General features: G+C 42.0%; 1 protein-coding gene across 4 annotated transcripts in view; it reads left to right on the plus strand.

Annotated features, from left to right (window-relative positions):
- Nucleotides 1-2,914: 2,914 nt before the first annotated feature.
- The window catches only part of JADE3 (jade family PHD finger 3), an 84,326-nt gene continuing 62,211 nt past the window's right edge, over nucleotides 2,915-25,029 (plus strand). For 3 of the 4 annotated variants that reach the window (XM_073353368.1, XM_073353387.1, XM_073353394.1), the window contains exon 1: nucleotides 2,915-3,219. The gene's annotated coding sequence lies outside the window, so the exon portion shown is untranslated. Of the gene's footprint in view, nucleotides 3,220-16,776; nucleotides 16,840-25,029 lie in introns of all 4 variants that reach the window. The other variant, XM_073353379.1, reaches the window with a different exon arrangement.

The raw sequence follows: 25,029 nt of genomic DNA on the forward strand, positions 1-25,029 counted from the left end.
TCTAAATACTATAAATCCAACTATGTGGGCCTGAAAAATGATCAGAATTAGCATGTCCATATTTAACTGACATAATGTGATTTTTAAGGTCTAATACCTGAGGAACCAACTGGGGCTAAAATCCCTCATATTGTCCCCTAAAGCTAATTCTATCCGTTAAGCCTCTAGATCTTGAACCCTAAACTTGTCACTAGTCTAGCAATAAATATTGCCCATCCTGATCCCCAGGCCATTGTAATTTGCTGTAGGAAATTCTGCAAGTGATGGGACAGAAGGAAAAATGTTCTTGGCATTTTATTCAAAGTTGTTGGTGTCTAAAGAGGTATGACATGCTAGCATTTGTTTTGGGAAACATACAATAATGGACAGAATACAGAATGAGGTGATCATTGATACATGAAAAAAATGACCACATAGTTATCATCACCATTTTAATATGGTTTCTGTCTAATCAAATCTTTTATTAAAAATATATCCTTTGCTATACAAAAGTTAACTAAAGGTTCTGTTTTGCCATCCCTCTTGTTCATGTGTACATAAAGTCCTTGTGGAAGATTGTGAGACTTTCTGGGGTGCAGTCATGCTCTTCATCCCCTTCTCATTCTACCTATATTATACAGCTTCACTATCTTCCTAGTGGCTCGCCGAGAGAAAGGATGGTCTAGCACAGCATTTCTCAAACTGGGGTCCGTGGGCCCCGCTGATCAACTCCTCCCCCTCCCTCCCAGCATCTCCTGCATGCTGAGGAACAGCTGTGCAGCAGCGTGCACAAGGTGCTGGGAGCGAGAGGGCGTGGAATCATGTCCAGGGCAACTGGCCGTGCTGATCAACTCCTCTCTCACCCTCCCAGTGCCTGCTGCATGCTGTGGAATGGCTGTTCAGTGGGAGGGAGGGGAAGAAGCAGGGATGGGGCATGCTTGGGGGAGAGGATGGAAAGAGGCAGGGAAGAGGAGGGGCAAGGGTGGAGCAGGGCCAGGAAGAGGTGGCGGGGAGCCTTGGGGGAAAGGGTGGAGTGGGGGCAGGGCCTGGGGCTGATTGGGGGTATTTGGAAGTCTGTAAAAAATTTTAAATCAAAATGGGGGTCCTAGGGTTGCTAAAGTTTGAAAACCACTGCTAGCATTTAGTGTTCTAGCCTAGCACATGGGAGACTGAGATTCAGTTCCCTGCTCTGCTACAGACCTCCTGCATGACCTTGGGTGAACTTAGCCTCCCATCCGTACCTCACAGGATGGTGTGAGGATATATCCATTAGGGACTGTGAAGTACTCACACACTATGGGTGATGGAAGCTACATAAGTACCTAAGATAGACAGGTTTGGAGGCAAATAAAACACACCTATGACATAACTGATACTTGGCATAAGGAATTATCCGGGGTGGACTCTGCACTTATTATTGAAGGTATTTTGTTGATCTTTTGCCCAAAACATTTGCTATCTGATGGCCTAGTGGAGCCATCACTGCTCTTTGATTCTCAGTTAACAGTGGTGACCCATAGCAATTTTTACCATCCTTTGTTTCAATTGCATATTTTACTGTAATGTTTCTCAGAGCAATGGATGAGGGCTTTTAATTTGAAGTAGGTCAAAATAGGTAAAACCTAAAGCTGGTCACTGGCCAGGCTTTACATGTGGCTATCCATTGCTTTTTTGTCACTTAAAAGAACAATCTATACTTTGATACAGGTGCAGCGTGCAGCTGTCTATTTTGAAAGTATGGTGGGCTGGAGATTGTAAATTTAGGCCCTAATCTTGCACTTTTATCAGTAACCGTACAAGTAGCCCCATTTACTCATTTGCATAAAGTTATTCCCGTATCTATCTGCAAGATCAGCACCTTAGATGTAAATTCTTTGAGACAGATATTGTGTCTTATTCTAAGCTGGAATTTATCACATGGAAATGTAACTAATAATGTGTACTTAAAATCAGACCAACTCTCTGAACTTGTTTCCTATTAATTTCTGGGTGCAATTCAGAGTGCTCTTATTCTTAAAGTTCTGAAGTTTCAGGGGCCCACTTATGAAAAGCACCCCTTACCTTACATCCATTGAGGTAGGTGAAATCAGATTGAGATACCCCCCCTCCCCTTTTTTTTAAGATAAAATGTGCCAGTGTGGTGGTTTGATGGTCTGCCAAAGTTCAGGGCATGATGTAATTCTCATTTGTTTTGGTTAGTTTTATTTGAATTGGGTTTGTTTTCTGTTTTGTTCAGGTTTTGGGAGTCAACGAGGGCATCCTCTATTTTGCACAAAGGTCTATTGAGGCATGCTTCTTTCAGACAGGGCAGTGGCAGCCATAGTGGCATGCCACCACTTGGTAAAGATGGCAAATATCATTCATACATGCCAAGTACTGAGAATTAAAGTGCTCTGAGATGGCACTAGTTAAAAACAACCACTTTCTGACGTGGCAAAGCTACGCTCCCACAAAGGCTTCCACATGAGAGTAACCCCATGAAGTTCAGGGGGATGTTATGCGCTTCAGTGGGTGCCGGAGCAGGGCCCAGGTGCCCAAGGACGGTTAAAAGCAGCCCAGCAGCGGCTTTATGCAGGCCCGAGGCTGACAGGCCCCAGCTCGACTCGCGCCTCTCGCCGGGCTGGGCGGTGTGTGTCCGCCGGGCCTGAGCCAGCCCCCGCCGCCGCTGCGGCTTCCCCTTCGGCCACCTGCTCCCTTGCTCAAGGGCGGCCCTTGTGCGCTCTCGCTGGGGCGGGGGATGGAGCCGAGCAGCCTCCGCCCTTGTGGCACAGCCCAGCAGCCGAGGGTGGGAGGCGCCGAGGGGGCGCCCTCCGTCCCCCGGGTGGCTTTTAGGACCCGATTCCCCCCCACGGGCCGGGGCTAAGGGGCGGCGAGGGGGCCCGGGCGCGCCGGGGAGGGAGCCCGCTCTGCGCAGCGGCGGCGGCGGCGGGACGCGCCGGCCGGGCCGGGAAGGGGCGGGGCCTGGCGCCGCGGCGGCCCTGGTACAATAGGGCTCCTGTGTGCGGCCTCCCCCGCCGCCGCCTGCCAGAGCCAGCGCCAGCAGCGAGCCGCGGGGCCGGCATGAGCGGGGCGGCCGGGGCCTAGGCGCGGGCGCACGGCCGGGGAGGGCGGCGGCGGCAGCAGCAGCAGCAGCAGCGGAGACGCCCCGGCCGGGGAGGGCGATGAGCGGCGGGGAGCGGCCCTGAGCGCCCCGGAGCCGCTGCGGCCGCACACGCCGGGGGACGCTGGCGCGGCCAGAAGGTGAGCGGGGCCCTGCGGGCGGGAGCCTCGTGGAGGCGGCGCGGGGCGTTTGGCGCCAGGGCCGCGGGGGCCGCGCGGCTCCCTCTCCCGGCGGGGCCCGGGGCAGCAGCGGGGCTCGTCTCCCCAGGCGGCTCCGGGGCACTGGCCCGGGACCTCCGGCAGCACTTGGGGCGCCAGCGACCGGGGTGAAAGCTGCCGCGCCTGGGGGCGGCGGCGGTGGCGGAGACGCAGCATCGGGGTGGGTGGGTCGGTGGGAGCCGGATACTGTGGGGTGAGCCCGGGGCTGGGGGTGACTCGCTTGGCAGCTCCTCGCAGATCTTTTCTCTCCTTTTCGGCCCCCACGTGTGTCGACAAAGGGGCAGTAACAAGTGCACGAGCTGCGAGCGTCCTTTCGGTCGCTCCCGGCCCCTCTCTCTCTCTCGGCTCCCGCATTGTGTGCGGAATTAAGGCTCTCCCAGGCAGGGGTGCTGCTACTTTAGGCCTTGTCAGTTCAAGAAAGTTGCACCAGTTTAAGTAGCATTGTGATCTTTTAAAACTGATTTTAGTTAAACCCGTGCAAAACCCTGTGGGGACGCAGTTATTTCGGTTAGAGTGGCTTATTTTGATGTAGATTAAATTGATTAGTGGGTGTAAGAAATAAATACCTACCCTCCCTCCCAGCAAGAAAATGTAATTTTGTAGATGAGCCCCTTGTGCTAATCAAGCTGAAAGCAAAGGTGACTTGGGGATGGGCTCACCGGGTCAGTATGCACTTATTTATTTTTTTTTATTATGCTCTCTTGGCACTTAAACTATAAATACTGTGGTAATGCCAAAAGACCTGATCAGGGCCTTGTTCCGCTATGCTCTGCGCATATGCCTAATAAGAGAAGTCCATGCTGAAATGTTCTTTGTTCACTGCAGATAGATGTGAAGACTTGTTAGTTTCTGCACGAGTCTGCTTAATCATGAAAGAGTGCATTTGGGTGTGGTGGGAGGTTAGCCTAGTATGCAAAATAAGTATTGCCTTTGGAATAAATGAGGACATATTCTGCCCCGAGGAATGAAGTCAGACTGAAAAGTATGTAGCTTATGTGGAAGAGTTGTCTTAATGGCTTCCTAGTATTTCTCACTTGATGAGTGCAGGTAAATCAGATTTTTCATGAATCTGAAATACTTGATCTTTTAGCTTTAAAAAGTTCTTATTAGATAGTAGTTTAATAGCTAAAATAATACATCCTTGCATTATCTTTACATTTAAACAGTGTTAAAAGTGATCATAGCATAGTGCGACACAGGTAAGTAGTATCATTACTTTACAATGGAGAATCCAACAGAGTGCCAAATGTCACATTTTTTGCCTGCATCTGTAACTTTCACTCCATGCATCTGAAGAAGTGGGTTTTTTACCCACGAAAGCTTATGTCCAAATAAATCTGTTAGTCTTTAAGGTGCCGCCATTGTTTTTGTGGATACAGACTAACACGGCTACCCCTCTGATAAATGTCACATTACCGCTGGAATTGGAAATTGGAAGTTTCTATTGCTGCCGTTCCAGAAAACACCTTTCAGTACCCTTCATATTGTATTTAGTTAATGTCGTCATGCTCTTTGAGACATGCCTGCCTTATTTTACACTTGCAGAGCTCCCAACACAATGAATAGGTGTTACTGTAATACAAATAATAAATGCTTACAAATCAATTATATTGTATGACAAGCCATGGAAGAGGGTTAAAATTATTGTGGTGCAGCTAGAGATATTTAATCTTCCATTTTCTTATTATTTAAATATGCACTTCCTTTAAAACTTAATTTCTGTGAATCAAACATTTGTGGTGTTGTGAAAAAGGTTAACTATACATGATTCAGAACTCGGGGTGAAAGCATCTTTCTAGGTGATCGTGAGCTTTAAATTTAGTCAAATGATACTTTGGACTAAACAATTTAAGATCTAGGGTGTGTTTTTTTTTGTTTGTTTGTTTTTTTTAAATCTGCATTTATCCTGCTTTCCATCTATTGATATAGGTGGGGGAAGGGAGACAACTGTTTTGGTTGACAGTCCTATAATTGAAAAGACACCCATCCAGTTGAAAATGTCATTCCCATATGAAAATTTTGTATCTACTATTGCTATAAGTAACACCTAATGTTGTTATAACTGGCAGAGATTAGAGAGCTGTTCTTTTTAGTTTTTCTTCATGCATTTGACAACAGTTTGTGTATGACAAGATGCACTGTTTTGTTGATCAGTTGCACTTCTTACATCATGTGAGTGACACACCTATGATACCCTGTTTTGGGGGGAGCTCAATTGCATCTACTATTCCCGAACAATACATGAGGATATTTTCAGTTTCAGCTCTGATTAAGCTAAAATGCTGGGGGGCCTGGGCATGTGCACAGAGAAGAACGGGAAGATCTGAGCATGCTCTTAGGACTGCCCGGAAGACCATTAAAAAATTATGAACTGGAAATCACAAAACTTTTTTTTTAAAGTAAGTGATATTGAAAGGCTGTTCTAGTAGAAAAATGAGTTTTCAAGTGAGTTGATTTAAAAAAAATCATTTCACAGTAGGGTGTGCTATAAAATGATTTGGGTCTTTTTTTTGTGTGAACTTCTGACTTCCAGTCAGACTAGACATGTCATGCCTTATATTTTTAAAGCTTAAGGAAAGCAGGGGGAACCAAACTTTTGCTGAGGTGGGAAAATCTTTTTCCGTTTTTGTGTGGACTATAAATCACCAAAAAAGCTATAACCTTTCTTCTCCCCCTTTGTTTTTTTAGGTCACCTTTACAAAAACTGCTTCCTTAAGATTGTGAGAAATCTGAGCAGCTGTTTTCCTTGTTTTCTTTCTAGCGTGAGCGAGTAATATAACAGGTACCTGAAGCAAAGATTTGCAAAGGAGATGACACATGAACGCCTGTAGTGGTGTCAAAACTTATTGCCAGATCAAGGGTCTATTCAAATCAGTAGAATCTTTTGTGAGTGTAAGTGTCAGCTTCAGGGGACCTCTGGGCAGGATTGGGGTTAAACCCTCTTTCCCTTTCTACCTGTTGCTTGTGAACTCACTCAGACAGAGAAACCAGAAAGTTTGTGTCTCATTTCTTGGCATCTCAGAGCTTGTCATCCTTGTTGTTGTAATAAGGTACAATTTAAATTATAAACTTTTTACTAGGCTATATGTTTTTTATCTTAAGTCTTGCCATTTTAAAAAATAGCAGTTTACCTGTAACTTACTCTACACTTTTTCAAAACATAGCTGCTGTTCTTCATTGCTGAACTTCTACTCTTGTGGAGAATGTTGAGTGCATTTTGCTCTTAGCAGTTCTTTAAAATATTTATGGTTGTGGCTTCAATGGGAGAGATTGAGACCTGCTCCCAAATACCCCATAGTCCAGTGGTTAGGGCACTATTCTGGGAGGTAGATAACCCAAATTCAAGACCCAGCTCTGCATCAGGCACAGTGGGGATTGAACCCTGGTCTCCCAAGTTCTTGGTGGGTACTCTAACCATTGTGCTAAAGGTTTCTGGGAATGAAGGGGTGGCACGACCGCCACTTCTTGCATCTGTTTTATAGGTTTAGGGGCGCTTAGAACTTGTCTCGTGAATTCAGCCGCAAGGCAAAATAGGTGTGGAATGCCTTGTTTGAGAATCCCACTGGGGCATAGGTGGATGTGATTTAGGCACCAAGTTGGTGGGCAATGTCATGACTGAACTGGATTTGCACATGGCCAGCTGTCAAAATGTAGGCACCGTAGGGGCTTTACTGGTGCGGACTTTAGGTTTCTACACGGTTAGGAAGCAGCAGAGCAATCATTTTTTGTGAATGTCATTGATGCCTAAGTCCCCCTTGTAAGTTCTATCCTTAGTGCCTATATTATAAAAGGGATACAGTCGACTTGAAATCGAGTCAATTTAAAAAATGAGTTAAAAGTAGTTTGAGATCCTATTACTGCCCCTGAGGCCCCTGCCATTAGCTTTGGTTTTACATTTGCATTTTCCTATAAGTTAAATCCCTTGTTGGCATGATAGCAGCCATGTGGTTACGAGAACTAATTTTAATTTTAATGTGTTCTGTTGATTTAAAAGAATAATAAATATGAGATCTAAAACAAGATGTCTGTTTAAAACTCACAGTATTTCTGTAGGTAAGATATCTAAAGAATCTTTGAAAACTTCATGCCCACGGGATCGTGCTGTCTGGAGGCTTGGGTTCTAGTCCCACCTATACAGTTAACTCATTGTATATGACTTGCTGAAGGGTACAACTTTTCTTTATATCTCTAGGATACAGATAATAGTTCTTACTCCCTTCTGTAGAACACATTTAGTGATCTTTGGATGAAAACTGGTACAGGTCAAACAAAAATAACAAACAGTGTATCTCTTCTACACTCTTGTTTGAAGGTAAGTTATTTGCCTGGGGCCTAGACAAGTGACTTTGTGGGGCTCTGAATTAAGCTGGTTTGTTACATGCGTGTGCCTGTGTATAATCAGATGTTAGTTTGCTACTTAAAACAAAGAAACTTTGTTTAAAATATCATATATGTTTATGAAGGATACTTTAAAGAGCCGGTTAGGGCAGGTTGGTAAGTTCTTACTATGCATCTATCTTAAATTATGAAGATGTCCTTACCAAGTCTATAGCTAAATGTGCATTGCATCTTAAAGTGGGGTTTTAGTCACTTTGCTGCTGACCAAAGCAAATGGTGATCATACCACTTACTCTTGTGGTAAAGATTTAGGTTTCTGGACAGTTATAGATGAATAATTTCAATACTTTTGGAATTTTTAAAGAGAAGAATGACTCCATTCTACAATTTTATGTTTGGTGTATCTCTTTGATGTCTCAAGTTTAAAATAGTTTTTGTTTTAGTGTTTGAAACATAATGAAGTTGGAGTTATAAACAAAATTTTGAGCGTATGCTGTTTAAAACTTGGAAACTACCAAGTTAATAGCATCCCTCATCAGGGATGTTTCTGTTTATGTAATGAAAGCTAACAGATGACTGTTTTTTTTCAAAAGCTGATGTATAACATTTTGCACTCAGAACTGACAGAATATAGGTCTGTGGAGAATGCATGAGGCAAGAATGAGGCTTCTTGAGGTTAACGGGAGCTGTGGGGTACTTGTCGCTCTTGAAAATTGGGTAATTTATTTGGCTGCATAAATATAGATTTAACAGCTCTACTTTAGGCTCCTGTTTTAAAAATCTTGGTCCGAGAATATGTAGCCACCTAAATGCAACTGATCACTTAATGTTATTCTAAAATAACCTTGCTCTTTGTGCTGTCTCCTGGGTACAGCTGCAGATGTGAAATACAACACCCCCCCTCCCCATCAATATGTTAATATTGTTCTGTATTTTATTGTCCTTTTGAGATTAACTATAAGATAACATCTTGCAGGAGGGCTTAAGTGTGTAATGTCACAGCCAGGTATTGACTTCTATGGAGAGAAGTCGAACCTCAGGATTGCATTTTTTCACCCCTGTATGTCTGTAATTACTAACCAATCCCCTCTTTTTTTTTTTTTTGAGCTGTTCACTTTTTCATATTTCACTGAATTTCAAATCTCACCTCTCTTCTGAGAAGTTGAGCTTACAGTATTACAGAGATCTACATTTCAGTTAGTAGGAGACTAACAGTTTTGGTATTGGAACGGCATTGGGACACATTACCTTAGACGTGCTGAATGCTTGAGCCTTTGTAGAGCTTTCCTACAAGTTATTGTTTAATATAGACAATGGAGGAGAACTTGGACTATTCACATGGCTGTGAAGCTTGAACTGGCAGCAAGTTGGCCTGTTTGTAGTATTTGCAGAAGGTAGGGTGATAAATTAATGGTAGTGCAATTTTTTACAAATTGCTCCCAGATTAGATACTGCTGTGTGTGTGTCACAGCTTGTTAAACTTTGTTTGAAAACTTTAGAGTTGTTTTCATTCTTTAAGTACACTGTTTGTCTTCTTAACACTGTATTACTGAGGTCTGCTTGTTTGTCAAACTGAAGACTGAACATTGCATATGCCATTGCAAATGCCTCCTTATGTTTTAATCCTAACGGCAAGGAGAGACTCAAAATACGGCTTATACATGCACTCCTGGCTGCTAAAACTGTTAATGCTCGATACATAATTTGTATTTTATTCTTCTGTCTCAAAGAGAGGGATTGGTGTATAACTATACAAATATAACTAAAGACTATAACAGAAGCATTGGTTATAAGTAATTGAGTATTAATTATGAATTTAACTCTTTCTTTGTTTAGCAAGTTCACAAACTAATTTTGATGTTTTGGAATATGTTAGCTATTTGTAAGTATTCAACAAATTTCAAGGAAGAATCTTAGATGTATGGGTTGTTCATGAAATGTTCAGTTCCTTGTTGTTTGTAGTAAGTGTTTGGTCATGTGGTATTGTTTCATCTCCCTGACTGAGTGATGGAAACTTTTGAAACATGAAAATAATGAATACAGTATCTCTGTTACAAACTTCCAGACTAATAATGCTTTGTTCAAAAATTAGGGGGATTGACTGAATAGATCTCTCTCTCTCTCTCTCTCTCTCTCTCTCTCTCTCTCTCTCTCTCTCTCACAGATCATAATGAACTGAATTTAGGGCTTTCATTCATGAAAATATTCACAAGTTAACTTTTAAATGATTTGACAGGTTTCAAATGTAAATGGGGTAATGTAAGCAATTTATTGTTTCAGTACACCAAATATTTGATGTACACACCACCTAGCATATATTGCAAAATAAATGGCAATGTTTTCTCTTGCCTCTCTTCACCCCCCCCCCATCCTCCCACCATTGTTTCACACCAGTTCTTTCCAGATTTTAAATGACCACATACAAAAGTGATGATGAACCAGAAAGGTGTATACTCCTGATAAGGAAAAGCATTACAAGTCTTTGGTGGGATCATTTGTGACTTTTATTCTCCTTTAACAGCCTGTTTCTTATTTTTCTTTTTAATATCATTCTAGCATTAATTTACCTTTGATACCTTAATATCAAAATAAGTCCACTTGGAATCAATCACACATTATGGTGACTGAGTATGGAGAAATCCCATCCAGATTTGGGCCTGATCACAAAAGAAAAGTTTCCTGGGCATGTGCTTTCCGCTTCAGCAGAATGTAAATTTCATTTTGTGGCTCCTTAGGAAAGCACTAAGGAACAACAGAGGCAGGCACAGGACCTATTCATTGAGGAGGCGGCTCCAAGATGGAAGATGGAAAAAGAGTTGAGCATAGATCTTCTACATCTGCAGCACCAAGGAGGGGAGAAACCCAGAGAGGCTCCTTTCCCTCAAATGACTGAATGGAGTGAAGTAATGAAAACAAATGATAATGCTAAAAGGAAATGTAAACATTGATAAATAACCAGATAGGTGAAATTTGTGGTCCTCTCAAGAGCAGAGCTAGTCACAATGCAGGATTACTGGATTGTGGGAAATTGTGGGTTTGAAATTTTGGTTTTGTTCCAGTCAAAATGCATCCAATATTTTTAAGCCCTGTGAACTGGAAATCTTGGGTGGGGTGGGGGAGGGGGAGAGGATGGGTTTCCCCCTGGAACATGGAGTTTTCAAAACAAATCTGCTCCCTGGACCCTGACCACTTGCTTGAAATTGTCAGTTTTACTCAGCAGCTGCCAGGGTTTTCAGGCTCTGGGAAATCAGTCAGAGAAAATTTTTAACCATCTATGCTCAAGAAGTGCAGAAAATCAGTTTTTCTGGATTCTTAGAGAGCAAATGTGCCACTGAATTAAAATTTCACTGTTGGACAGGAAGAGCAGAACACTGGAGCTTGAACCGTCAAATGAGACTTTTGATGGCTTGGTCAGCATTGCTATTATGTTGTCATAATTTAAGCCACCGTTTTGGACATTCCAGCAGCTCTTCGACATCCAGCTTTGTTCAACAGCAGTCTGTTTCTCTCTCAAATAAATGGCAAAGATCAAACTGGTGATTATCATTTAAAAGACGGAGACTTGAATTTGATAATGAAGTTGCAATCTTAACTTATGCTAACATCATAATCACCTTTAGTGTAGCATGAAATGAGCATTGTAAAGAGGCAAGTGAAGCACCTTGCCCTGCAATGTACTACATTAGACAAATTTGAACTCTGTTTCACATCTAAATATGGTAAAAGTGAATCAAATTGAAGGAAGAACTGAAAAAACCAACAGTGATATTAATACTAAATGGTTGGAAGAACGTGAGTGATCTAATAATGGCTACAAGCATACATTCATGGAGTAGATGCATTCTTGCTTAATGCTGTTGATTCTTGTATGTGGGGAAAAAATGGCAGAATATTGTGTCCAACTTGCTGAAGATACTTTTCTTTACAATTTTTGGTTGGCCTTTTTCCATCTACTTGGGCAACAAACATAAAATGAAAGATGAGAATTTCTTTGAAGTCATCCTAAAATTCTGACATATGGGTGTTCAGCATGCTTACTTAAACCTTATAAAGAAGTAGACATAGTAACTCTAAAACACAATGCAAATGATTTTTTTAAATTTCCAGTACTTTCATTAATGAAACACCTGATTGGTGTCTTAAAAAGGCTTTAAAGTAGCTTCCCAGTGATATTTTGTCAAAGTCTCTGGGAAATTCTCTATTTTCATCCAGCTAAAATAAGTGTATTGAAATTTGCCCCGAGCATGAGAGAGACTTGAATCAAAATACAGCATTTTACACAACAAGGCTGTCTAGAGACACTGAATTTACAATGGCAGTTGAAAGAGGTTTCCAAGGGATTAGATGGATGGATGTTGATGATGCTACTCTTGCATTCTCAGTGGAAATCTGGCTTCGATCTAATTAAACAGAAATGGGCCACACACAGATAAAATAAAACTATTCAGAGAAACTATGGAATATTTGTGTTTTAGCCAATATGATTTACCAAATATAAAGCTCATGGGTTGAGCCAGCACAGGAGGAAGAGGTTAAAACATAATTTGTGGACCTAATCCTTAGTTTATGCCTTTTTCCTATAGAGTTTACAACTGAATATCCATATTTCTAACCTAAATCTGGTTTGTGAATAAGGTAGTGTCAGATTGTGGCCAAAAAATGGCAGAAAACTACGGAAGTCAGATCATGGAAAACAGGATGGCTGAGTTCTGAAGTTTTTAAAAGGCTGCCAACAGAGCATCAACCAGACTGCCTGGGCATCTAACTGCTTTTGAAGGTACTATTTCACCGCCTTAAAAAAAGGTGATTAAATTATCATTACAATTTTCTCATCTCTTTCCAGGGCTTGCTGCATTCTTGAACTGAGATGGGAGTGGGGGGAATAGGATAAATCAAATGTCAAAGGTATTTAAAAACAGCTTGAATGCGTTGTCTTTTATGTCCTATTTACCTTTCCAACCCTGCATTTGATGCTTACGGTTCTTCCATTTGGTGTTTTTTACCTTCTAACATCTTGATGCTGATTTTCCAGATCATTTTATAATGATCCCAGAAAGTCACCTCTTCTTCCCCCTTTCCCCCCCCCCTCCCCTTTTTTGGCACTGCCAAACAATTTGCTCAGGTACTGTGTAAATCATCTGGGTCTGATTTATCTTTACTGCAAAGCTATACTCCAGCAAGTTCATTCTTCTAGGTTTTGTTCGTAATAAGCCTGCAAACATTCTAGCACCTGTCAGCTCTTTTTTGGATGGACTTCATGGAAATGCTTTAGGTCAGGTAGAAGATTGTCTGTTAGTGGTATAATTTCCTGGCAGACATTTATGTGGGGTATACGGTTCCATCTACTGAAAGTTGCTATTTGTGTTAGCATGCATGGAAATCATATAAAAGACAAGGTGGTGAGGCAATCTTTATTGGACCAACTTCTGTTGGTGGGAGAGAAGAAACGTTCTCACTGACTGTGCTGTATTTTTTTTTTGAGAACGCACTTCAGATGATAAATATAAAAGATGTAGATCATAATTCTGCTTCCATATAAGTAAGTGGTCTTACTCTATTTTGCTTTTCAATTGTCACAAACTTGTGTGTGTACACATCTGTATAGTTGTAATTAACCTTCCTACTAGATCATTCTGTCATACTCTTTTTTACTAATTTTTGATTGGCATTTACAGCTGTGTGTGGCTTTGAGTGATTTCCTATAACAGCAAAACCAGAATTAGTAAAATAAAAACTCAAAGGGACCATATCAACTTGAGGTCTAGTTAATTTCCAAATTGTTTAAAATTAGCTTCAGATACTATACTTCTTCCCAGATGCCTTTTTATTAGGTTTTGTGGTTTTTAATTTTTCTATTTTGTAAAATGTTTTCATGTTCTTTGGAAGAACTGTACAAAAGGAGAAAATGGTATAAGCTAAATTGGTTTTAGAAGAACTTGTACAGCCTCAAGTCTGTCTAAGGGTTTGGACTGATGTAGCTAAATCAACTTAGTTACACTGGTCTGCATTTTTTAATATAGAAATGGCTTTACTCTCAGCCTATCCTGCTGTGACTGGGATGTGAAAGTCAAACTGGCTTCTGTATCAGGCATTGTCATCAGTAATAAGTTTCTTCAGGTCTAACTGTGCCCTAAGGGGGTATCTGGGCCATCTTATTATACTCAGATAATGCTGTCAATGACACCTGTGCAACCTCTTTTTTTTTCCTTTAATTGGTTAGCATAGATGTAACTGATCAGAATTTTGAATTTAGCTATGGTGATAGTTCACTAGAGAGCAGAATTCAGCTCTGTTTCTTACATTGCTGTTGGCTTTGCAGGGCTATCAAGAGTAAAACAGTGAGAGCTAATTTTTGTCACTAAAATAAGTGGGTACAATACCACAATACCCAGTGAATAGATATCTTAATGTGCTTTTTTTATGTACCGTGATCACTTTTCAGAATAAATCTTCACTTTTAATGTCATCTGTTTTTTTGAATGCCAAGTTTTCAGATATCCGTGAGCTCTGGTTTATAATAGCATGGAAGATACGGTACAAAGCTTCTCTCTTGTAATTTCAATGGGTGTACAATTTCTCTTGAACATGGCTCTTACAGTAAACATAAATGACCTCTTAATTGTTATGTTAGTGCTGTTTCTTGCTTTTTGAGGGGAGACATTATGTACTTTAGTTCTCAGAATTGATGCTACTATCTCCTGTGTTGAGGTAGGGTATGACTTGTGTGTTCAATTACATTTCTACTTTAATCCTTGCTGAACTCCAGTGGAAACTGTGCTTGCTTTAAGATGTTTGCTTTATATGTCAGTCTCTCAAAACTGTTCTCGTAACTTTTTTAAGCTAATGGAGGGAGACCATGAAGACCTTGAAGTTTTTAGACTGTTATTGAAAGTCATAATTTTACTCTTCATAATACTCCTTCCTACTAGAGTTGACCTCTATAAACAAAGGCTTTTATATCCTAACTCGATCTTAAGTCTTTGCCTGGGACACAGCAAAGCTAAGCACATCTCAAAAAGCAAACTCACTGGTATCTTTAAATTTCTGCTAGGTGCTAGCGAAGTCATTAGATTGCCTTTTCAAAAATCTTGAACCCCTTGAAGTCAATAGCAAAACTCCTGCTAACTTCAGTGGTGCCAAGATTTCACTACTTGTTTCTTAGAACTCCATGTTAATTCTGTCAGACTGAGGTGCGGCGCGGCACGGCCTGAAGGGAGTATTATGTTAGATGAGGCTTCCCTTTCATAGTAGTAAGGGACACTGACCATTCAAAACTTTAAGGAAGAATTATTTTCTGGGTACTGCCATGAAATGTGTAGCCACAGAGGTGAGGCTATTTAAGTCTAGTTTACTGTGTGTGGGCACTCTGTCTTCTACTTCCAGAATTATTACCTTCTTGATTGTCTTCAACACCTTATTTTGAGGCCAAAATGGAAAAGTCTCTTTTTTTCTGACTTCTGGGTAAATATCAGGGGTTTCTTCTGTGGATAAAGGTAGTGCACAGGTCATAAGTGCTAATGCTGAAAATCATAACTGGGCCAGTGGGTCTTTGAATGCAGATAAGGGGCAGTTACTTCTTAAAAAGTGATGAACTGAGTAGTTTTAGCACCTGTCATACATAATTTTGTGTTTTCTTCATGATAAATCACTGGTGTTTAAAACGGACCTTTTTTCCCTCTCTTCCCTACTCTCTCTTCTCCTGTGGGGTTGCCTAACCTCCTGTTGAATACTGACTAAATTGTTGGTATGGAGGGGCAGCCTCCTTAAGGTGAGCTGGTGGTGGCGATGTCGTTGTTTGTGGAGCTGTTCTAAGGCAGTGGTCACCAACGGGTCGATCCTGGAGCCTCTGCCCGTCAATCGCGATCTTGGGCTGCTAAAAGTCTGGCGGCACAGTGGGGCTAAGGCAGGCTCCCTGGCTCCGTGCCGCTCCTGGAAGCGGTCTGCATGCCCCTGAGGCCTGGGAGGGGCAGGGGCAGGAGCAGGAGTCTCCGTGCACTGTTCCTGCTTGCAAACACTGTCCCCATAGCTCCTATTGGCTAGGAATGGGGAACTGCGGCCAATGGGCACTGTGGGGGCGGTGCCTGCAGAGAGGGGCGGCGCATGGAGCCAGGTGCAGCCCTTTTCCTGCGGGGGGTGTGATAGCCGCTTCTGGGAGTATAGTGGGGCCAGGGCAGGCAGGGAGCCTGCCTTAGCCCCACTTTGTTGCCCAGTGGGAGCGCACATCCCAGCCCTGAGTTCCCTCCTGGAGCCCAACACTCTGCCCCAGTCCGGAGCCCCCTCCTGCGCCCAAACTTCTTGCCCTAGGCTCAGCCCCCTCCCACACTCCGAACCCCTTGGCCCCAGGCCAGAGCCCCCATCCCCTCCTGCAGCCCAACCCCCTGCCCTTGCCTGGTGAAAGTGAGTGAAGGTGGGGGAGAGTGAGCGGCGGAAGGAGGATGGAGTGAGTGGGGCAGGGCCTCAGGGAACGGACAGGACAGGGTAGATCCTGTGTTGCACTTAAATTCAAAAAGTGATCTTGTGTGTAAAAAGGTTGGAGACCACTGTTCGCATCTTAGAAAGGAGAGACCAGGAAGAAAAGATTGACAATACCACAGAAACAAATATAGTAATTAACTAATGAATATCAGAATCCTTAGCTAAATGGGACTAGTAGAAAGGTGTTTTTGTTTTAAAGTAATCATTAAGTCTCAAAGTAACAAGTTTATTGGAGTTCCATGTTGGCATTGATTTCCTCCCTCCGCCCCGTGATTTGCTTAGATAAAAAGGTGATGGGCGTCTTAGCTATAGCCAAGATATTTAAAATGGTCTTGCTCATAGAGCTCTATGGAGAGTACAGCTGAGGAAACTTTAGAAGCGTGGGGATTTTTATATTCAAATGTCTGGAATTACAATTGTGGACAGTCACTGAGAGCACTTCCAGCATGCGAAGTGCTTTCCCCACTAAAATGAGGGCAGGTCCCTTGCTTAAGGAGCTCACAGTCTAAACACAGGGAAGGGCACAACATATTGGTCAAGGTGATAGTTGACCACATCTTGGTAATAAAAGGTTGCATTTGCAAAGTCTCTTCACCCCCATACTTCAAACAGGCTATATAAATTATTCCTAACTACTACTTAAACTGGTCATTTCTTTTTCTGCAGGCATTGCAGCAGAAGTGGGTCTTAAGCTGGGACTTGATTGCAGAGAAGGCAGAGGCCTTGCAGGTGAGCTTAGGAAGAGTATTCCAGTATTCTGTGCATTGGGGCAATATGAAGGAGGCAATATCCTGCCTGGAGAGGGGTGAAGGGTTTTAATGGTGGGGCAGGGAGAGGGTAAGTGGTCATAGTTAGTGATAAGGGACAGTGTTGGTTGATCAGGAAGATGGCAGAACTGAAAGAGGAGAGGACAGACTTGTAGTGGAGGAAGCTTGTATGATTGAGACTTTTTACGGGTGTTGGCAGAACAAAAGCCAGGAGCAGGTAAATTAATTTTGCAAATGAGACAGGGTTGGTGTTCAGCGGATGGGAATTGGTGGGAGAAAGGGACAATGGGGAGTCTAAGTTGGAAGAGTGGACAGCTGAATCTGAGGTGAGGGCTAGGAGGAAGGGACTGAGAGTGAAAAACCTCCAAGGCTCTGGTGGGGGGGACTGGGGACACATACGCATGAAGCAAATGAGTGCTGTTGGAAGGATGGAACTTTGATATTGAGAAAAAAGAAATAATGTTTAGTGAGGAAAAGGTTGAATGAGTAGCCATTTCAGTAGGTTGGGATCAACCCTCATGAGTTGAAGATGAGATGAAGTGGTGGGGGATGCTGCTGGATTGGGCAGGTTCTCAATGTGGGAAGCTGAAGTTGCTGTGGATTAATGGGAGATTGTGATGGGGCGGGGGGAGGAGGAAGCATACGTGTGACTGTCTTGACTTGCTGAGTTAGGTCATTTTAAATGAGTGGAAAGACAGCCAGTCTGTTACTCAGTGTTCTGCTTGTTAATAGTATGAAAGTAAAAGATTTTCTTCTTAGTATAGAAATCTCTTTATTGTTAGGACGAGTTTCGCGAAGGGACTCAAGCAATGGAGAATCTAACTTTAGATGCCCTGCCTCTTGGTGGAGTTCACAACTGAGTTAGGCTCCCCATACAATGCATGGGGACAGTTCAGTGTCTAAGAATGGGATTCACAACAGGTAGCACACTGAGCAGGAGCTGCCTAAGCTAGCCAGTAGAAAATGCCTTGTGGAGAGGGGCATGGCCTAAGGGAGTTAAGTGCCCAAGTCTCAGTCAGAGGGAGGTGCATTTCTCTACTTGGTATTCACTCAACTCTCTTCTGCAGTCAGGCGCTTAAAACATTTGTTGCAAGAAGAAGGTATTTGGGGGCCCCCCCCAACCTTTAGCCTCGTTGTTAGGGCACTTACCCAGGATGTGGGGGATCAGGGTTTCGTTCTCTCCTCTGTCTAATGTGAAAAGAGGATTTGAACTTGTCTCCCACTTCTCATGGCTTGTCTTCATCGCATTGTTAGCTTGAGCTATAACTCAAGTTTTGTCCCAAACCTGAAGCTGGTCCATACGTCGTCTCTAGGTTGGGTTAAGTGCTGTCCAAATGGAGCTACCTATCTTATTGGGGGATGTGGGTTGAAGCTAGGTTAGCTCGAGAGGAGTAAGTCAAGCTAACTGTTACAGTGAAAACAAACCCAGAGTGCCCTAACCACTTGGCTGTAGGGTATTTTGTGAACCGGTCTCCCTCAATCTCTTCTGTTGAACTGTATATAAATATGCCTTGGGTCAGAGACCCAGTGAGAGTGATTCTCTAGTCCAGGGGTTAGAGCACCCTCTTAAAATGTAGGAGGTCTAAGTTCAAATCTCTTCTCCGCATCAGGTAAGGGAGGAGGGGTGGGGAACTGAAGCTGGGTCTCCCACATCCTAGGTGAGTGCCTCAACAACTTGGCTAAAAGTTATTTGGGGGGGTATTGCCACCAACTCTGGCCTTTTTTATGCGGGTTTAGGCATGCTCAGAGCACATCTATCAGATTGGGCCCCAAAGGCAAGTTAAGTAGGGTAACATCTAGCTTGTGAATTCTACTGGGGTTTAAGTGTGATTTACACGCAGAGTTGCTGGGTGATGTGGTGATTGAGGTGACTCTGCACTTACCCACCTGCCAAAATATGGGCACTTCAGGGACTTTACCAGTCGAAACTTAGTCCTGGTCTATGCTGGGGGGGTAGAGAGGGTGTTGACCTAAGATACGTAACTTCAGCTACGCGAATAGTGTAGCTGAAGTCGGCATATCTTAGGTCGACTTACCTGGCTGTGAGGGCGGCAGCGCGTTGACTGCTGCTGCTCCCCCGTTGACTCCACTTCCGCCTCTCACGAGCTGGAGTTCTGGAGTTGACGGGGAGCGTGTTTGGGGATCGATTTTTATCGCGTCTAGATGAGACGTGTTAAATCAATCCCCGATAGATAGGTCACTACCCCCCGATCTGGCGGGTAGTGAATACTTGCCCTTAGGTGCCTATTGACTTCTGTCACATAGCCTTGCAAGTGACTGAGCAGGTGTTTTTGTGAAAGCCACTGACACCTACATTTTGGACTTAAATGCTCTTTCAGGCATTCATGTGCCTGAGTCCCCCTTGCAAGTGTAGCACTTAGTGTTTGGGGATCCATGAAAAAGCAGAGAGATTGTTTTTAGTGGTTGTGACTCTCCTGTGCTTGTTCTGGGGTCGTGAGACTTTCTGCAGAGTGTATGAGAATAGCATAGCTATGGCATTACCAGCATAACATCTGCTACCATATTTTAGATATTCTCACACTTTAGGTTTTTATTTTAAGATGTCCACTTAAAAAGTATATGAATGTGCACAAATATATGCACTCAAAATAGTGCAGATTAGAGATGGGAAAAGATGCCTTGGCTCATGTAGTGCACCCTTTTTTATTTTTAAAAAAAATACAAGGGCTTTGTCCAGTCTTTATTTGCATGTTTGGAACAGTAGCTTCTACCACTTCCTTTGGGGACACAGCCTAATAGCTCTTATTCAGAGGAAGTTTTATACTAATATTCAGCCTAAATTCTTGCTTTTTAATCTCACACATTACCTTTAGTCGCTGTCCTTTGCACCCTACTTCCTCTACTACATTGGTATTAGAAGCCTAAAAATATGCAGTCACCTCTTTCTCCACATGCTTTTCTTCGCTCAGTAAAGTTTTATGTATATTTTGTTCCTTTGGCTCGTCCCTTGTAAGTCAGTCACTTCTGCCCCAGTCACTTTTTACTACAGACGCTCCCCGACTTATGCAATTGTTCTGTTATAGCGAGTCTGATTTTCATTTTTAAAAGATGAATACAAATAAAACACCCCGATACAAAAATAACAATTGAAAGCTGTGTTTATTTAATGAACACAGAAAGTAACAATTTCCAGTGTTTTTGTATCTAAAGGCTTTTCTACACTGAGCATTAATGTGTATTTAGAGTGTGAGCTCTAAAGAGTTCTAAGGTGTTATGCATTCATAGATATTAAGGTCAGAAGGGACCATTATGATCCTCTAGTCTGACCTCCTGCACAGTGTAGGCCACCAAATCTCACCCACCCAATCCTGCAATAAACCTCTCCCCTATGTCCGAGCTCTTGAAGTCCTCAAATCATGGTTTAAAGACTTCAAGGTGCAAAGAATCCTCCAGCAAGTGACCCGTGCCCCATGCTGCAGAGGAAGGCAAAAAACCCCTAGGGCCTCTTCCAATCTGCCCTGGAGGAAAATTCCTTCCCAACCCCAAATATGGCGATCAGCTGAACCTTGAGCATGTGGGCAAGATTCACCAGCCAGATACCCAGGAGAGAATTCTCTGTAGTAACTCAGATCCCACCCCATCTCACATCCCATCACAGGCCATTGGGCCTATTTACCCAATTGGTCCTTTTGGCCCTGCTGGTGTGCACTGAAGATTCTCTAGTGCACTTCAGTGTAGTGATGTTTGAAACAGAATTATGTTAAAGTGCACTAGGGAACATTACAAAGAGATTATTCATTACAGCAGGGGTCGGCAACCTTTCAGAAGTGGGGTGCCAAGTCTTCATTTATTCACTCTAATTTAAGGTTTCGCGTGCCAGTAATACATTTTAACGTTTTTAGAGGGTCTCTCTCTATAAGTCTATAATATATACTTAAACTGTTGTTGTATGTAAAGTTTTTAAAATGTTTAAGAAGCTTCATTTAAAATTAAGTTAAAATGCGGAGAGCCCCGGACCGGTGGCCAGGACCTGGGCAGTGTGAGTGCCACTGAAAATCAGCTCGTGTGCCACCTTTGGCACGCGTGCCATAGGTTGCCTACCCCTGCATTACAGTATATATGAAGAGAGACACCTGAAAAACTCTGAGTTTTGGACATCTACATAAAACTCAAATTAGTTAATTATTTTGGGGATTATTTTTAGTAAGAACCCCTAAAAAACCAGAAGCCATATGTATGCATTACTTTTGGTATCTGAATGCCTGTTCCAGTGTGCTCTTGCCAAAGCCATAAACAGAAGGGGATCATTATACATGCTTCATGATACAATGCATATGCAACCTTGAAATATATTGGGTTTGATGCCAGTGATGCCAATCTCTGCTATTATCCAAATCATTTATGAAGATATTGAGTAGAACTAGACCCAGGTCAGATTCCTGGAGGACCCCACTTGATATGCCCTTTCAGCTTGACTCTGAGTAATTTGATAACTACTCTGAGTATGGTTTTCCAACTCGTTGTGCATCTACTTTATCGTAGGCTATATTTGCCTACTTCATCTAGGCTATATTTGCCTAGTTGGCCTATGAGAAAGTCATGTGAGACTGTGTTAAAAGTCTTACAAAAGTCAAGATAATATCACATTTGCTGCTTCTCCCCTATCCACAACATTTGTTTTCTCATCAAAGGATATTATGTTGGGTTGATGTGATTTTGTTCTTGACACATCCATGTTGACTGTTACTTATCAGCTTATCTTCTAGGTGCGTATGAATTGATTATTTACTCAGTTATCTTTCTGCGTATCAAAGTTAACCTGATAGGTGTATAACTAGCTGTATTGTTCTTATTTCCCCTTTTCATAGACTGGTACTATATTTGTCCCTTTACAGTCCTCTGGGATCTCTTCTGTCCTACACAAGTTCTTAAAGATAATCACTAATAACTCAGAGCTCTTTAGGTTTCAGAGTAGCAGCTGTGTTAGTCTGTATCTGCAAAAAGAAAAGGAGTACTTGTGGCACCTTAGAGATTAATAAATTTAAGTAGTCTAGGATGTATTTTGTCAGACCCTGCTAATTTGAAGTCATCTAGCTTGTCTAAGTAATTCTTAATGTGTTCTTTTACCTATTTTAGGGGTAGTTCCTGCTCTATTTAAACAAATGTTAACTACTATAGTTGTCCCATCGCTGCTAACCTTTTTAGTGAAAAGTGAAACAAGACGCTTAAAACTTTTGGCTGTTGCTGTGTTTTCTGTTGTCTCTCCCTCATCACTGAGTAATGGGCCTACCCTGTTCTTGGTCTTACTCTTGCTTCTAATATGTACTACATTACAAGGAAAAGAGTTGCAAAAATGTTCCAGTTCTGAACTTCTTTCTGTAAGTATTGTGCATAATTGTAAAAATAAAACTTAAGACACGTTACACATAAGTGTCCAGTTTTCAGGGTAATAGGTGTAAACCTAGTGCTTAAGGTATTGACGGTTACCAAGAATGCCTTACTAAGAATGACATTTCTGTTTGAATCTGAGGTTTTTTTTAATATATGTGCTTTAAGGTTCTTCAGCATAAAAAAGCAAAACAAAAACCCAATTCCAGAATTAACCATGTGTGGGGTTTAGAAATATAGCTAAACCAAAGCAAGAAATTTCATATCCCATTCCTTTATGTATAGGAGTTCTGAGTTCTCTTAGTCATCTATAGCAAGGTATCTCAAGTCCCTTCTTCCTACTCAGTCATGTCTCTAATGTCTAAGGCTATGTCTACACTACAGACCTTACAGAAGTGCAGCTGTACCGTTGCAGCTGTGCTTCTGCGCCGTCTCCTGTGTAGCCGCTTTATGCCAGCAGGAGAGAGCTCTCCTGCCGGCATAATTAAACTAACCCTAACGAGTGACAGTAGCAATGTCAGCGGGAGAGCATCTCCTGCTGACATAGTGTTATCCACACCAGCACTTTTGTTGGTGAAACTTCTGTTGGGCAAGGTGTGAGTGTGTGCATGTGTGTTTTCACGTTGCTGGCCGACAAAAGTTTTACCAACAAAAGTGCTCGTTTAGACATCGCCTAAATCTAATAGTGTCTGTTATATTGTATTTTCATGTCAGGCCTTCGATAGAACAATCTAAAAAGTGGCTGAGTTTTCTGCCTGGTTTCCTTCCTAAGTATTTCATTTTTAGTAGCCCTTCAGATTCCTGTAAAATTAACTTTCCCCTTTCTCTCCCTAACCCACTCCATCCCTATAATCTCTTGCCGCTGCTTCCTTTTCTCCCATGATACTTTCATCTCTGTCAGGTAGTAGAAATAATAGGTCTGCTGGCTCAGTGTATGTAAAGGCATTGATGTTTCTCTTCCTCTCGGAAAATTACTTCTCTTGAGTTCACTGTAGTTTCTGGTTTTGACTTCATTAGACAATGAGGAAGGCGAGTTTTGGGGATTGGCACTTCAAGCCAGAGAGACAGGAAATTCTCTCTCTCTCTGTCTCTGTCTCTGTCTCTCTCTCTCTCTCTCTCTCTTTCTTTCTCTCTCTGCTCTTAACATAGTGGAAAACAGCCAGCCATCTTTTCCTTTGAGGATGATTGCACACTTAAAGAATATTGGTTTGTTGTCGAATGAGGGAATGTGAAAACTGGTTTACCAAAACACTATTTTTCTCATGTTTTGTGGTATTATTAGTACCCTCCATGCTTTGCATATGACAGAATGTGTCTTGCTATTCTTGAAATTAGTTACACAGTAGAGTTGAAGGTCTACTTATACTTACATAGTAGTACATGATTTCTGGGAAATGGGATGAGAAGTTTGTTTGGTTTTCATCTGAGTTCAACTGTAGTATCCAATTGAGAAAACAAATGCAAGCTTTTCATGAACAGTGCAAAGAACAGAACATTAGTTTGGCTGCTGGTTCAGCTACAACACAAGGGTTGTGGTTTTGTTTCCACTTATAACCCATGTAGTATTTTCATGGCAGCATTTGTGCTACTGTGGCTAAAGGTTTCTTTGCACTTCCATTATAAACATATATTCAAGGGGATTAACTTGGCCATTAAAAGTTACATCAAGTTTCTGTGTGGAGTAAGAAACCTTAATCAAGGCCAAATTTCAGATATATTGTTTTTGTACTTTGTTCCTTTTCAAAATATATATTGTGGTGGAAATTGCCTTTCGTGACCCTCCTGGGGGGTCATGGCCCACTCCTTGAAAAACACACAATCAGGGGCATGCAAGATATTGAAAACTTGATAATTCTAAAGAAAATCAATTTACCAGAATTTCAGGGTGGTCAAAACCTTCAAAGTTCATGAGGTCAAATGCAGTAGATTTTATTATACATTTTTAACTTTTTTATTTTATTACTTCTACTTTTATAGTATATGTAAGGGTGCTGTGAAAATTTTCAATTCTGAATAAGGGGTCCCCAACTTGAAAAGGTTGAGAAACATTAGGCTAAGTAATAGCATCTCTTCTGCCCCTGACAAGATCTGGCTTGATGCTCTTTTTCCATTAGAGAAGCATGGTGCCACGCACATTTGTCACACGGTGCTGAGCTTCTTGCCAGAAGTTCTCTCATTCCAATGAGAAACGAACAGTGTAATAACTTTTTTAAAAAAAAACAACGCTTTTTTCCACTATGACAACATTCACATGCATTGGTTCCTTAGTTTCTACTTGCATTGCTACCTCTTCTATATTGTGTTTCTTGGAAGTAGCTTCTCCATTTTTATGGGATTTTTCTGTCTGGAGGACATGGAGTGTATTGACTGCTAGGATGGGTTTCAACATAATGGTTGACCATCCTGAAGAAATGTTTGAAGTCTATCTGGTATGACAATTATAACTGTATTTTAATGCCCTCTATATAGGGCACAAAATATCATCATTTCCTCCTTCCTTGAAGAATTATAGGGGTAGAGAAAGCATTGAGATTCTGAGTATGAACCGTTGGTTGAGGTTGAGGAAGAATTTCTTACAACACTTACATTGTTCAAGGCCATTCACCAGTTTCAAAAGACCACCTAAGCAGAATTTCTGCCAAGGAAGCTGAGGAATCTGGGACTGGCCATTACAGAAATATACTGGGAAATGAATGTGGTCATAGCTTTTCTTTATCAGTATTTTTGATTAGACTATTATAGTGGACACATACACAAATACAGTTCAGAGCAGATATAATTCCCATGAAAGTAGGTTTCAGCA

Source organism: Lepidochelys kempii, chromosome 1 (assembly GCF_965140265.1).
Source record: "Lepidochelys kempii isolate rLepKem1 chromosome 1, rLepKem1.hap2, whole genome shotgun sequence".
Classification (NCBI taxonomy): domain Eukaryota; kingdom Metazoa; phylum Chordata; order Testudines; family Cheloniidae; genus Lepidochelys; species Lepidochelys kempii.